Source organism: Pseudophryne corroboree, chromosome 6, assembly GCF_028390025.1.
Source record: "Pseudophryne corroboree isolate aPseCor3 chromosome 6, aPseCor3.hap2, whole genome shotgun sequence".
NCBI lineage: Eukaryota > Metazoa > Chordata > Amphibia > Anura > Myobatrachidae > Pseudophryne > Pseudophryne corroboree.
The window spans coordinates 750,400,368-750,416,329 of record NC_086449.1 but is presented as its reverse complement, the minus strand read 5'-3'; the positions used below and the strand labels follow the sequence as shown (position 1 = coordinate 750,416,329).

General features: G+C 45.4%; 1 protein-coding gene across 1 annotated transcript in view; it reads right to left on the bottom strand.

The window, feature by feature from the left end:
• Positions 1-15,962, bottom strand: part of MGAT4B (alpha-1,3-mannosyl-glycoprotein 4-beta-N-acetylglucosaminyltransferase B) — a 530,095-nt gene that overhangs the window by 377,171 nt on the left and 136,962 nt on the right. The window lies entirely within an intron of this gene.

Here is a 15,962-nt window from a genome sequence, read left to right as displayed (position 1 = left end):
ACCTTCAATTTACCGTTTACAAAATACCGGTATTTTGAAACAGTAAAAAAGCAGGGTCCTACCCGTTTCAGACCCGTTTAATTGTGCCGTGTGAAAGGGTCTGAAACGGTATTTGCAAGCCCCAGAAGGTGATAGGCTATCTCCATGTGTGATCTCACCAGGCAGAAGCAGGAAATAAACATTTAAAATGACAACCACTGTTTTGTATGGGTGAAACGGGTTCAGTGTGAAAGGTACCAAAACGGTAATGAAATGGTAATATACTGGTTACAACATGCGATGTGAAGGGGGTTTAACTGCTCAGACCCGTTTTAAGAACCGTTTAAAGAACCGTTTCAAAAGCAGGTCAGCAAGTGACTGCAAACTTTCCCATTTGTATCTGTAAGTCTATATTACCAGTGTAAGTCTATATTACCAGTTTCTACACAGTCAAGACACATTATTGTTAATTATTATTATTATTATTAGCACCTCCTACATTTGATGCCGGTAGAGCGCAGCCCATGAAGCAAGTCATGTGACATGCGCTGGCTTGGTGGGTATATAAGGTGTGTGATAAGCCGTATGCACACATATTGTCGTAAAAAGGGATGATTATCTGTTTTCGGGCCAAGGGTGGCAGTATTTCTGAAACAGCGCAGTTTGTGAACTGTTGGCGTGCTACTGTGGTGAAGGGGTATCGTGACTGGACAAATGGCACCATTGCAAATAACCGACGTGGAAACTGTGGAGCATCATGTGCCACTGATGTGAGTGGTGAACGTCAGCTACGAAGGTGGGCGAGGGCTGACCGACACACTGGGGGCTACCAGACGTGTGTTTAAAAAAGGCACTTCAGCCAATCTAGCTGCTGTCCATGCTGCACACAGCTGTTACTCTTTTAGCTGGTGGTCATAATAATGTGACTCGACCGTTTATATAGTATACAGTATCTACAGTTACACAGGATTTTCTTTTCCTCCCTTTTTCAAATTTCCTGATTGCGTTCTGCCTAAAGTTTGTTGTATTCGGCACACTCATGTTATTATTATTATTATTTATTATTATCCTTTATTTATATGGCGTCACAAGGGTTCCGCAGCGCCCAGTTACAGAGTACATAAATTAATAATCAAAAAGAGGAAAACAGCAACTTACAGTTGACGACAATATAGGACAAGTACAGGGTAACTAAACATAGCTACATCAGCAGATGACACTGGAATAAGTACCAGGTGGCAGAAGACTGCTGGATTTGGTGCAGTTGAAGACTATTAAAGTAAGAAAAGGTTAAGCCCTACTCGTGAGACAGGATAGAAATGGAGAGGACTAATCTCCGGTGGTATGCCAACCCCACCCTCCTGGCGCTAGTAATAGTTTTAAGTAAATAAATATAGGTATAGCTGCGTATGTTTTGAGACTATCCCGTGTATGGACACAGTGTAACAGTCCATTGCAACAATTGTTTCATATTGTCTACAAAGGACACTGTAGCAATCATTCCACATTGAGTAATATTATATATATATATGAAAGTTTGGTGAAACCAAACTAGTTTCTCTTATCTGTGTGATTTATAATATTCAGGGATAATCCCAATTGGGATAACCTGCTAATCTAGCATATGCTTTTATAAATGTTTTCTTATAGGTTTTTGTGTTGTGTGTATTTAAAACAAACGTATATTTTTATTTATTCTCAATTGAAGTCTCCAGACCTTTTCTCTGACGGATCCACAGCCTAATTATATATATATATATATATATATATATATATATATATATATACTTAGCCTCATTTCAATTCGAGCACTGCATAGCTTGATGTTTTATTCCTACTCGTGAGAGCTTACATTCTAAAGGGGAGGGGTAGGCAGACGGGGGTGACACAGACGGAGTACATAGAGAGCGTGGAACAGAGGGTTAGGATGAGATTTGGCTGGGTTTGGTGAAGAAGTGGGTCTTGAAAGCCCATTTGAAGTTTTGTAGAGAGGTGGAGAGTCAGAGGGGGAGAGGTAGGGAATTCCAGAGAAAGGGAGCAGCATGTGAAAAATGTTGGAGATAGGAGTTGGAGGAAGTAATCTGTAGACAGGAGAGTCAGCGTGCATTAGCAGAGCGAAGAGGACGGTGGGAGTGTAAAGGGAGATAAGGTCAGAGATGTAAATGGGAAAGGAGTGGGTGAGGGCTTTGTAAGTGACTGTGAGAAGCTTGAAGTGGTTTCTGAAAGGGATGGGGAGCCAGTGAATGTCTTGTAAGAGAGGAGAGGTGGATGTAGTGCATTTGGTGAGAAAATGAGCCGGGCAGCAGCATTGAGGATAGATTGGAGTGGAGAGAGGTATTTGTCAGGAATTCCAGTCAGGAGGAGATTACAGTAGTCCAGTCTGGATATGACCAGTGAGTGGATAAGTGTCTTAGTAGCATCTTGGGTCAGAAAGGGTCTGTTCCTGGAAATATTTTTTTAGATGAAAACGGCAGGTTTGCAAGAGGTACTGAATGTGTGGTTTGAAGGAGAGGGAGGAGTCAAGGATTACGCCAAGACAGCGCACTTGGGGGCTAGACGAGATAGTAGTGCCATCAATAGATAATGAGATTGTAGGAGGTGAGGTTATGCAGGAGGGAGGGAAGATGACCAGCTCAGTCTTAGACATGTTAAGTTTAAGAAAGCGCTGGCACATCCAAACAGAGATAGCAGGGAGACAGTTGGAGATACGAGTGAGGAGAGCAGCGGAGAGGTCTGGAGAGGAAATATAGATTTGAGTGTCATCAGCATAGAGATGATATTGGAAACCAAAGGAACTAATGAGCTTACCTAGTGAGGACGTATAGAGAGAGAAAAGAAAAGAAGAGGACCAAGGACAGAACCTTGGGTTACACCTACAGTTAGTGGAAGTGAGGGGAAGGTAGTGACATGAGAGGAGACAGAGAATGAACGGTCAGAGGTAGGAAGACAGCCTAGAGAGGGCAGTATCACGCAGACCAATGGAGTGAAGGATTTGCAGTAGGAGAGGGTGGTCCACAGTGTCAAAAGCAGCAGAGAGAGCAAGAAGATTAAGTAGAGAGTAGTGGCCCTTAGATTTAGCAGGATGGAGGTCATTGCATACTTTTGTAAGGGCAGTTTCAGTGGAGTGGAGAGAATGGAAGCCAGACTGGAATGGGTCAAGCAGTGAGTGTGAGGAAAGAAAGGAAGTAAGGTGGTTGTAGACAATACGCTCAAGGAGTTTGGAGGCAAAAGGGAGAAGAGAGATGGGTCGGTAGTTGGAGAGAGTGTTTGGATCAAGGGTAGGTTTTTTAAGAATAGGAGAGATCAGTGCATGCTTGAAGGCAGAGGGGACAGTGCCTGATGAGAGGGAGAGGCTGAAAAGGTGGGAAAGATTGGAACAGGCAGAAGGAGAGAGGTAGCAGAGGAGGTGGTAGGGGATAGGATCAAGGGGATAGGTGATGAGGGGACAGGAACGAATGAGGGCCATGACTTCCTCACCAGATGCATGGGAGAAAGATGTCAGAGTTGGTGAGAGGGATTGGAAGGTGTGATGAGGGATGGGAGGAGGCTGGTTGCTGATGGTCTGGTGTGATCTGATGTGATGTCCTGACGTATGGAGTCAATTTTGGATGTGAAGTATGTGGCAAAGTCAAGAGCAGAGAGTGAGGAAGGAAGACGAGTTGGAGGTGGGCAGAGGAGTGAGTTGAGAGTGGCAAAGAGGTGCTGGGGGTTGGAAGACTGGGAGGAGATGAGGTTATTGAAGTATGACTGTTTAGCAAGAGAAAGGGCAGCACTGAAGGATGAGAGCATAAGTTTGAAATGGAGGAAGTCTGCCTTAGAGCGTGATTTCCTCCAGTGTCGCTCAGCAGTATGTGAGCATTTTTGCAGATATCTGGTGCATTTTGGTGTGCCAGGGTTGAGGTGTTAATTTGCGAGGGTGTATAATGGTTGTTGGAGCAACAGAGTCAAGAGCAGAAGTGAGGGGTGCATTGTATATGGAAGTGGCTTGTTCAGGGCATGAGAGAGAGAGAGAATAGGAGAGAGAAGTGATGTTATCTTGTTAATGGTCTGGTCACTTCCCCTAGTCTGCCTACCATGAGTAGTTGGGCCTATAGATACTAGGAAAGTTGTATTTATTTTTCTTCGCCTAAATGATGGGTACAAGTAATTATAACTTACAAAGTTTCATTTTATCTTTATTTTTAGACATTAACAAGTTGTGGTTTCCCTCCTATAAAGCAGGTTCCATTCGTGCCCTCTACGCAGGCACCTTGACTTTTAATGGACACGCTGTAAACACAAAAAGGCAAGCCGGTGTTAAGGCACATACTAATTTAGTTGATGTCTCCGGTCAGAAGTCAGAAAGCTTACCAAAAAAATCCAGCCTATTTTCTCTGTAGCGGAAACAAAACAGCGAGTGTTCACATAAAATGCCTGGTGTAAATGAAACACTGAGGAGCATTAAACTCTGCTGACGAGAGAGAGGTCCCCATTAACGAACACTCTGGGATGACTCATATCTGTAAATTGGCCACAAAATGAATAGGTGTTAAAACGCTCACATCAATCACATTTTATTTTTAAGCCTCAGATCAGCGGTTACAAAATATTAGAGTTTTTGAAAATTAAAACACGAGCAGAGCCCCTGCCAACCTCTATATCGTCTGACCCGCTGTCAGGTAAAGTCTGGAAACACACCAATCCAGGCTACACAAATCTGACCCTTCCTGACGAACCACCAGGAATGCAAAATGCCACCAGTAATCGCCATTTATATCCCCTGGTTTGTGGCATTTAGGAAGATATTCTGTAAAATTAGAGTCATTCGAAAAGGTTCTTTAAAACGGTGTTTGATAGAATGACTAAGACTTTCTACATTGGTTACCACACACATAATAAAACTATAATTCTTTGAAGGTTTGACCTTTTTATTCCTCAAACAGCCATCATTATTTCTAAGGTACTTTCTCAGGAAAATAATGATTTCCATAGACATTCTATATTCTCTTTAAGCAAGATCACATCCTATTGGAGTTGCACAATATTATATATATATATATATATATATATATATATATATATATATAAAACAAAGTCCTCCAGAATTGCGCACTGACCGCGGCAGTATCGATGCTGGTGCCATGGGGGTCATTCAGAGTTGATCGCTAGCTGCTGTTGTTCGCTGCGTAGCGATCAGTGAAAGAAAAATGGCTAATCTGCGCATGCGTATGCACTGCAATGTACACGCGCATTATACGAGTACAAAGTCCATTGTGGTTTTGCACTGGTTCTAGCGATGATTCCAATCGCACAGCCGACCGCAAGGAGATTGACAATTGACAGAAAGAGGGCGTTTCTGGGTGTCAACTGACCGTTTTCTGGGAGTGTTTGGAAAAATGCAGGCGTGGCCGAGTGTTTGCTGGGCGGGTATCGGACGTCATTAACGTGTCACTCGTCGCAGCAATCATCGCACAGGATAAGTAACTACAGGGCTGGTCTTGTTTTGCACAAAACGATTTTGCAGGCGATCTGCTGCACAGGCGTTCACACTCCTGCAAAGCAAAAATACACTCCCCCGTGGGCGGCGACTATGCGTTTGCACGGCTGCTAAAAACTGCTAGCGAGCGATCAACTTGGAATGACCCCCCGTGTTTCTCTACATACATGATCGCAGCTGAAGGCAGACATTCCCACATTATCTCCCACGAATAGTGTCTTCCTGTCAATCACTCTGCACTTAAAATGTCAGTGTGAGCACAAAGGTAGCTTGGCGCCCTGGGCAATACGATTGCAGCACATGTACAGTCTGCTGATAATCGCTCCATTGTGAAAAATCTGGGCATTGCATACAAACTTGAATTAGGCCCTGTGTGCGGCCTTTCCCTAGTGTAATGGCCACCTGACAATAACCCTATTTGCATTATTTGTTCTGGTCTTTCCGGATTTCTGTTCCTGACAACCCCTTACACATCCTGCTACTTGCACTTTGTATCTCTCCCATTCACTATACAACACGTTACATATCCTGCTACCTGCACTGTGCATCACTCCCCATCACTAGACAATGCATTACACATTCTGCTACCTGCACTGTGCCTCTTTCCCCCATCACTAAACACGTTACACATCCTGCTACCTGCACTGTGCATCACTCCCCATCACTAGACAATGTGTTACAAATCCTGATACATACACTGTGCATCTCTCCCCATCACTAGACAACGCATTAGATATCCTGCTACCTGCACTGTGCATCTCAGCCCCATCACTAGACAACGCGTTACACATACTGTCACCTGCACTGTGCATCTCTCCCCATCACTAGACAATGTGTCACACATCCTGCTACCTGCACTGTGCTAGTCTCCCCCTTCACTAGACAACGCGTTACATATACTGCTACCTGCACTGTGCATCTCTCCCCATCACTAGACAACGCATTACACATCCTTCTACCTGCACTGTGCATCTCTTCCCCATCACTAGACAACACGTTACACATCCTGCTACCTGCACTGTGCATCTCTCCCCATCACTAGACAATGTGTTACACATCCTGCTACATGCACTGTGCATCTCTCCCCATCACTAGACAATGTGTTACACATCTTGCTCCTGCACTGTGCTAGTCTCCCCATCATTTATCAACCCGCTACACATCCTGCTACCTGCACTGTGCATCACTCCCAATCACTAGACAACGCATTGCACATCTTTCTACCTGCACTGTGCATCTCTCCCCATCACTAGACAACGCGTTACACATCCTGCACCTGCACTGTGCATCACTCCCCATGACTAGACGAGTTACACATACTGCCACCTGCACTGTGCATCTCTCCCCATCACTAGACAATGTGTTACACATCCTGCTTTCTGTACTGTGCTAGTCTCCCCCTTCACTAGACAACACGTTACATATCCTGCTTCCTGCACAGTGCATCTCACCCCCATCATTAGACAACGCGTTACACATCCTGCTTCCTGCACAGTGCATCTCTCCCCATCACTAGACAACGAGTTACACATCCTGCTACCTGCACTGCTAGTCTCCCCCTTCCCTAGACAATGCATTACACATTCTGCTACCTGCACTGTGCCTCTTTCCCCCATCACTAAACACGTTACACATCCTGCTACCTGCACTGTGCATCTCTCCCCATCACTAGACAACACGTTAAACATCCTGCTACATTCACTGTGCATCTCTCCCCCTTCACTAGACAACGCATTATCCTGCTACCTGCACTGTGCATCTCTCTCCATCACTAGACAACACAATACACATCCTGCTACCTGCACTGTGCATCTCTCTCCATCACTAGACAACACAATACACATCCTGCTACCTGCACTGTGCATCTCTCTCCATCACTAGACAACACAATACACATCCTGCTACCTGCACTGTGCATCTCTCTCCATCACTAGACAACACAATACACATCCTGCTACCTGCACTGTGCATCTCTCTCCATCACTAGACAACACAATACACATCCTGCTACCTGCACTGTGCATCTCTCTCCATCACTAGACAACACAATACACATCCTGCTACCTGCACTGTGCATCTCTCTCCATCACTAGACAACACAATACACATCCTGCTACCTGCACTGTGCATCTCTCTCCATCACTAGACAACACAATACACATCCTGCTACCTGCACTGTGCATCTCTCTCCATCACTAGACAACACAATACACATCCTGCTACCTGCACTGTGCATCTCTCTCCATCACTAGACAACACAATACACATCCTGCTACCTGCACTGTGCCTCTATCTCCATCACTAGACAACACAATACACATCCTGCTACCTGCACTGTGCATCTCTCTCCATCACTAGACAACACAATACACATCCTGCTACCTGCACTGTGCATCTCTCTCCATCACTAGACAACACAATAGACATCCTGCTACCTGCACTGGGCATCTCTCTCCATCACTAGACAACACAATACACATCCTGCTACCTGCACTGTGCATCTCTCTCCATCACTAGACAACACAATACACATCCTGCTACCTGCACTGTGCCTCTATCTCCATCACTAGACAACACAATACACATCCAGCTACCTGCACTGTGCATCTCTCTCCATCACTAGACAACACAATACACATCCTGCTACCTGCACTGTGCATCTCTCTCCATCACTAGACAACACAATACACATCCTGCTACCTGCACTGTGCATCTCTCTCCATCACTAAATGTCAGGTCAGGCCAATCACTCAGTAATGATGCAATATCATGTGGGGAGGAAAACAACTGCACTGAGAGACACAGAGAGGTGAAGGGAAATAGGACAAAGCAATTTTCTGTGAATTTCCCATTACCAAGAAGAAATTGTAACAGACGCAGACATGTCTCTGCACCCTACGCTGGAGAAATATTCATCAGAAATTGTATTTATTTATGTGTGTGATTCATACTGTAGGTTTCATACAACAGCCAATGATCAGAATGACAACAATGGGGGTATGTTTGTACTTAAGGGATGAGTTGGTTATTTGAGGAGACCCCAATACCTAGGTGTATATTCCCTCTTTCCCCTGTAATTGTACTGTGCATCCGAACACATCATAGCACTCACAGATGCAGAACGGCAGCAGAGCTTGCTGGTCAAGATCAGTTCATGTGAGAAAACAGAATAACAGTAAGCCAATCGCCACAAAATACTTCTCAGGTATGTAGTGTAATCATGGCATTTCTAATTACACGGCCCAGTGATTTCTGAGCGCAGTCGGGGCATACAAATGGGGGGGGTTGAGTAGCATGAAAATAGTCCGTATGTTTGCAACTTTTTTTGTGCACTATTCATTTTAGATTTACTATTTTTCTATATACTGTACCCCCAAGGCAAGAGATCGCCAGACACAGCGGCAGCTTACCCATCATCACTGCTGTTTGGCCCTCCCTGTCCAGTCAATTGTGCCTACATGTCAGGTCTCAGATATGTGGATAGACTTCATCCTGATGGACACTGCCTCAGCACAGAGAGGTTGTGATCCAGAGGTGGACGCAGGAAATCCACTGGACGCAAATGGGCGATGATTTCACTCTGCGCATGCATCTGGAGAGCAAGTGTCGCAATGGTTAACGCGCATAGAAATTGCATGGAGATCCATTACATTTCGATAGTCGTTTCTGGGTGGTAACGGGGGGGAGGGGCGGGAGCTACCAGCCACGGGTCTGTCACTGTCAGCAACTGAGTCTAAAGATGCAGCTACACTGACACCAGGGTGCCATGTGCAATGTACGATGGTCCGGCCAATGGTGCGTCTTTGTACGAACACCGGAGGTATGGTGCCGCAGGCGGTGGGAGTCTCAGTAGGATTCCCCTTGGCCACGGCATTACCATAATGACAAAGTAGCAGCTACACCACAAGATGCTGTTTAAGCAGCAATGCCCCTTTAGCTTGTTTTTGCATGAAAGGAGACGCTGTGTAAATATATGTCATTAGAGTATATAGGTAGCCGTTATTCCGTTTAGCTGACTGTTAGAAAAATCCATCAATCGGGGGTAATTTGCCTACAATACACGAGAGACTGGTATAAAACCACTCCAGAGAAGCTTGCCAGGTGACACACACATACCGATCAGAGGATAACAACCCGATGAAAAGCAGCATTATTTATAGGTTGATGAGTATTCCCTATGGAGCGAGAAGCTTCTGATTTGCTCCATTATCTGCCAAGCCACGGCGCCTGCAACTATATGACAGGACTAAAGGATGGGACGCATGTGAAATGAGCCGCTAAGCTTGGGAGTACTAATGTTTAACTGGCATAAAATTATTTTCTTCTTCTTCTTTCAGGATTTTATCTTTGTGGCGCCTTAATTTGAACTGGGCTTTGGAAAATGAACACTTGCTCCCTTGTCTGCCTCTGAACTTAACAGCTTCCATTAACTGCAGACCTCTCAGGAGATGCATCCATCTTAATTAGAGCAGCACTTTTCCCATTTGCTGCAAGCTAGAAATTGCCTGTGTAATATTAACCATTATGATCAAGCGCTGGGAAGCGAGGTGTGTGTGTGTGTGTGTGTGTGTGTGTGTGTGGTGGGGAGGGGTGCACATAAATCAGGAAATACTGGCAATTATATCTTTGTGGTTGTTTAACTTGAACAGTAGTCCCCTTGTGCGTCTGTTACAGATGGATAATACAGTCACTATCAATATTGTGTTGACATTATCCTGGCAGAAAAGTGACAACAGTTAAATGCTTTGGTGACTTTTCAGAGACCGTTATGCAACAAGGAAGGATATCAGGATGAAGACCATTAAGCACTAGTGTTTTAAGATCGGATAACTGCACTTATGTTAAACCCTGAATCACATCTTTCAACAAGAAATCAGCACTTTTTGGGGCGTTCCAATACTGACACAACAGCATATCGCAGGTATCACACACAACTCACCCCTAATTGAAAGGACCCCTTACTGGGTAATCATGTTTGAAGCTCTAATCCCACCAAGTTCTGATGGAAATCTTCTAGGTCAGTGTCTGAAATCCAGTGCCCAGATCCTAAACACCCATGTTTTCCATATCATCTAGCTGGTGCACAGGTGTGTTAATTGACTTTACAATAAATCAACACATTTGATCTACAGCTGTGCTAATTATTACGGAGGGTTCCGTGAGAAAAGAGTTCCAGAAACACTGCTCTGGGTCACGGCCACCCATAAGGTTAGCTCAATAACTGAGAGACTCTGCATAGCAGAAAGCATTCCAGTGATGTGATTGGCTAAAGGGTGTTCCATCCCGTACCACTTCAGGGACCAGCAGCGGTTAGGTTTAACACTGAATACTGTACAATAAGGTAATGCACCTTAGAAAAGGTGTGAAATAGCCACAGAAAAAGTAATAAAAACATATACATACAGACGTGCGTGCATATGCAGTGAACATTTTCAGAAACGTCCCCCATTTTGCACTAAGAGCTTCATCCGGTTCTACTGTACGCATCACATGACTCAACGCTCTGTATTCAAAAGTGTATTCCACTTTGCCTCATGATACAAGTGGCAGGTTCCTGAGAGGGGTGGTCTTCAGTTTGCCGGCTGTCGGGATCCCGGCGCCGGAATCCCGACACCTTTTCTCCATCTTGGGGGTCCACGACCCCCCTGGAGGGAGAATAGATAACGTGGCAAGCTCAGTGAGCCCGCAAGGGGCTCAGTTGCGCTCGCCCAGCTGTCGGTTTGCCGGCGGTCGGGATTCCAGCCGCCAGCTTTCCCTACTACACCCCCTGAGAGAATGAAAGTGACTCCTTGCATCCTGGTCACAATTATACTGTAAAGGGTGCAATGGAACCAATTTTCCATAGCATCCAAAGTGTTAAAGAACACTCCAGTTATGTTGCGATTCTAATCTAGTGCAATAGTGTCGCCTCATTTAAGCATTCATTCCTTTACACAGAGACGTTTTCAGCTGAAAGTAACTGTTAAATCTGATATATTTGTAATTTTAATTTGTTCTCACTGTTACTTTGACAGTGGGCAACAGCCTTTTTGAAAAGTCCTGCAAAATGAGTTTTCCGCTTGGCCGTTCTTATAGACACTGAATAGATGGCATTACAGCTTTCACACTTCATGTGATAATTACACCAAACCAATCTACCCCCCTCCCCCCCGTTTTTTTTTTTTTATTTCAAAAATGTAAAAATTCGTTGGAGTAATTGGAAGAGATGACTCAGAGTAAGTAGTGGCATTTCAGTTCACTGCATTTTGCTAGGAGGCTTTAATTGCAAAAATGCTGGTGTGACAACAGTTAGGACCTCTTAAAGCTCTAGAACAGTCCTAACCACTGTCAGATTCTACTGCAGACCCCTCCAGTAAAATCCACCACTTCAGTGAGCCAGCTGCAGTCCGTTACTGGACTGGCTTCACTGTAACTGGCAGAGAGTTCCTATTGTAAGTGCTAGTGGTCGTTCACTTACACAACAGGAAGTCCTAGGGGGAGGTGTTTTCTCCCTCTGGGACTGCCAGACCGGACTACAATTAATAGAGAGTGTGCTCTCTGTAAGAAGCCGCTCCCTGTCCTATTATTAGCCCTACCTGGCTTCTATGGGCTGCAGCTGATGCAGTCCTTAGAAGCCAGTGTTTTGCACATGTGCAGTCCTCCCCCCCCCCCCCCCCCCCGTCCTACAAGCAGGTAGGAGCCACTGCTGGTCCTGACCAACCTGTGGCTCTTCAGCTGTTGTAAAACCATACATCCCAGCATACCCTGCCAAAGTTTTAACATTCCCTAATACTAAAACTGTGGCAGGGCATCATGGGATGCGTAGTTTCACATCAGCTGGAGAGACACAGGTTGTTCAGGCCTGCTCTAGAGGAAGGGTACACTAAGATTTAGTTACTGAAAGGGAGCAATTCCAGCAGGCTTGGTCACACGGTCAACAGAGTGTTTACTTTAAGGGGGAAAAAATGCAGCCGACAATTTATTTATTTATTTAGTAACAGTTTCTTACATATAGCGCAGCATAATTCATTGCGCTTTACAATTGGAAAGAACAATGATCAAACAAAACTGGGTAATAACAAACAGTCATAGAGGTAGGAAGGCTCTGCTCGCAAGCTTACAATCTATAGGGAAAACATTTGGTATTTCTTTGGGGGAAAAAACAACAAAAAACTGTGAATCCAACAATTAGACATTAGTAAACATCAAAGCTGTATATTCCCAAGCAAACCAAGGGCTGTGGTATGTTAGCTAGACTAGACTTAGGTTGACAGTGTCTAGGTCGACAGTAAGTAGGTCGACAGGGACTCTAGGTCGACATGTAGTAGGTCAACATGAAAAAAGGTCGACATGAGTATTTTTAATTTTGGGGGGTATTTTCTTCGTAGGGTGACCGGAAACCCCAATTAGTGCACCGTGTACCCTCACATGGCGAGCAAACTTCGGGCAAGGTTGTAGTCCACGTGGATCGTAAAGTATGAAAAAGTTCACAAATTAATTTTTAAAAAACAAACACATGTTGACCTTTTTCCATGTCGACCTAGAAACCATGTCAACCTACTTACTGTCGACCAATAGTGGTCGACCAAAGTCTTGTCGACATAGAGACCGGATCCACAAACCAAGATACCTAAAAGAGGGGCAGATTTATTAAGCCTGGTGAAGTGATAAAGTGGAGAGAGATAAAGTACCAGCCAATCAGCTCCTAACTGCCATGTCACAGGCTGGGTTTGAAAAATGACAGTTAGGAGCTGATTGGTTGGGGCTTTATCTCTCTCCACTTTATCACTTCACCAGGCTTAATAAATCTGCCCCACGGTGTTTTATATGTACAAAAGAAAATGTGCAGATCTTATGCAGTGTCAGTGAGCAGGAGAATAGGGCAGATTATTATGCGATAGGGAATTACGATGACTCTGTGCTCGTACACTGTGTCATTAAGAACACCATCAGTAGCAGTTGCAATGTTGAAATCCCATATTTCCGTTTGAGACATATATAAGATGAGCAGCTGTTTAGCCACTGAGCGCAGGCCTAGCAGCATTCCTATCTGATGATCTTACAGGCATGTGAGGATAAACATTGCTGTTTCTTTCAATGCATGTGAAAATGTCATTGTTTGCAATTAGCCACCTGTTACATGAAGCAGGGCCATATAAACAGGATATATTATTTTGTGCAGTGTTAGATATAGCTGAATTTTGGGATTATTGGGTGTCGTTGTAAACCACAAAAGGCAAGATCAGAAATGTGCTCTTAAAATAGCAAAATATCACCAACGGTTTGGTACAAAACATAGCTATATCTAGGCTTACCACAGCATCCCTTTAAACCGGGACGCTCATGGATTATACAGGTTTTGTGGCTGATTAAAACCAGGGGAAATGCAGGCCTGAAGTCAGCAACCACAGAACCTGTGTAATTCATAGGTGACCCAGTTTAAAGAGATAGTATGGTAAGCAGCGCCGTAACTACCTGTGTGCTAGGTGTGCCTGGCACACAGTGCAGTTACCCTGAGGGCGCATGGCCAGTGGCTTGTAATGAGTCAAATTGACTCATTACAAGCCGCCTGTTCTGTGCCGTGCGCAGCGCTGGAGGAGAGCAGCAGCGCCGTAGGCAGGGAAGGAGGAGGAGGGAGGGGGACTGGAGCCGCAGCAGCGCTATGTCATTGGTAATAGCGCGGCTGCAGCAGTCCTCTCTCTTTCCGTATTGGCAGCCCGGCGCTGCTGTGAATGCTGGGATGCGCTTCCCTCTTCCCAGCATTCACAGCGGCGGGCAGCCAATGCAGAAGGAGAGGGGGCTGCTGCAGCGGCGCCTCCACCAATTACATAGCGCTGTTGCAGCTCCAGTCCCCCTACCTCCTCCTCCTTCTCCGCTGCCCGGGAATGGATCTGCCTGCACGAGGAGCCTGACTGCCAGCGGGGAGAGATGGTAAGTATCTCTCTCTCTCTCTCTCTTTTTCTCTCTCTCTCCTGTCTGCCGCGATGTGTAAAAAGGGGGACTGGCTGCCGTAATGTGTAAAAAGGGGGATGCTGGCTGCCGTAATGTGTAAAAAGGAGGACGCTGGCTGCCGTAATGTGTAAAAAGGGGGACGCTGGCTGCCGTAATGTGTAAAAAGGCGGACGCTGTCTGCCGTAATGTGTAAAAAGGGGGACGCTGTCTGCCGTAATGTGTAAAAAGGGGGACGCTGTCTGCCGTAATGTGTAAAAAGGGGGACGTTGTCTGCCGTAATGTGTAATAAGGGGGACGCTGTCTGCCGTAATGTGTAAAAAGGGGGACGCTGTCTGCCGTAATGTGTAAAAAAGGGGAAGCTGTCTGCCGTAATGTGTAAAAAAGGGGACGCTGTCTGCCGTAATGTGTAAAAAGGGGACGCTGCCTGCCGTAATGTGTAAAAAGGGGGACTGTCTGCCGTAATGTGTAAAAAGGCACGCTGTCTGCCGTAATGTGTAAAAAGGGGAACGCTGTCTGCTGTAATGTGTAAAAAGGGGACGCGGTCTGCCGTAATGTGTAAAAAGGGGACGCGGTCTGCCGTAATGTGTAAAAAGGGAACGCGGTCTGCCGTAATGTGTAAAAAGGGAACGCGGTCTGCCGTAATGTGTAAAAAGGGAACGCGGTCTGCCGTAATGTGTAAAAAGGGGACGCGGTCTGCCGTAATGTGTAAAAAGGGGCTCTACCTGGTGTAGTGGCGCTACTGTGCAGCGTAATTTGAATAATGGAGACTACTGTGCACCGTAGTATAAATTGGTATTATTTTGTGGCATGCCCCTTTCCCATGAAGCCACGCCCCTATCTTGCATGGGGGGGGCGCCAATGCCATTTCTTGCACACAGCGTTAAAATACCTAGTTACGGTACTGATGATAAGCCTAGATATAATGTTTTTTTACTGTGATCACCCTAACCCTAAATTGTAATGTTGACAGTGTGACTGTCAGCAATGTTGACATAATCACTATGCTGACATTACGGTATCTACAATTTGGCTACATGAATCTTATTACACTGAAATCCTGTGTAGCATTTTAAAATAAGGGGACGATTTATCATCATCTGCATCTGAGGATGCTGATGTGAGATGATGGATGTATCAATAATCGCATGCAGGGAGAAAGCTCTGTCAATGCGATGAAACTCTGCAGCACTATCGGAGTACGTCCTGCGCATGCGTAGTCGCCAACATCGCCATGGCACCCCTTTCCCCATTTTCATGACCCCTCCTGTGCCGCCCCCGCCCCTGATGCTGTGACCTCCGGTGCTGTACAGTTAAGTGCCGCTTTGCAGCATCACTTTACTGCACTGGAAGTCACATGAGCAGCAGTTAGACACGATGACCGCCAGCCGTCCAGGAGCCCCGATCACCAGTCCTAGGGGCAGAGAAAGCTGTGCAGAATCCGCAGTGAGCTCTGTGATTATGGAGCTGGAGCTGGAGCTGGCGTAATTATTACAGGGCTCACTGCGGTAATTTTTTTAAGTAAATTTAGTCAGATCGCATTTCCTATTATAAGCATGGGAAATGCGATCTGGGTTAC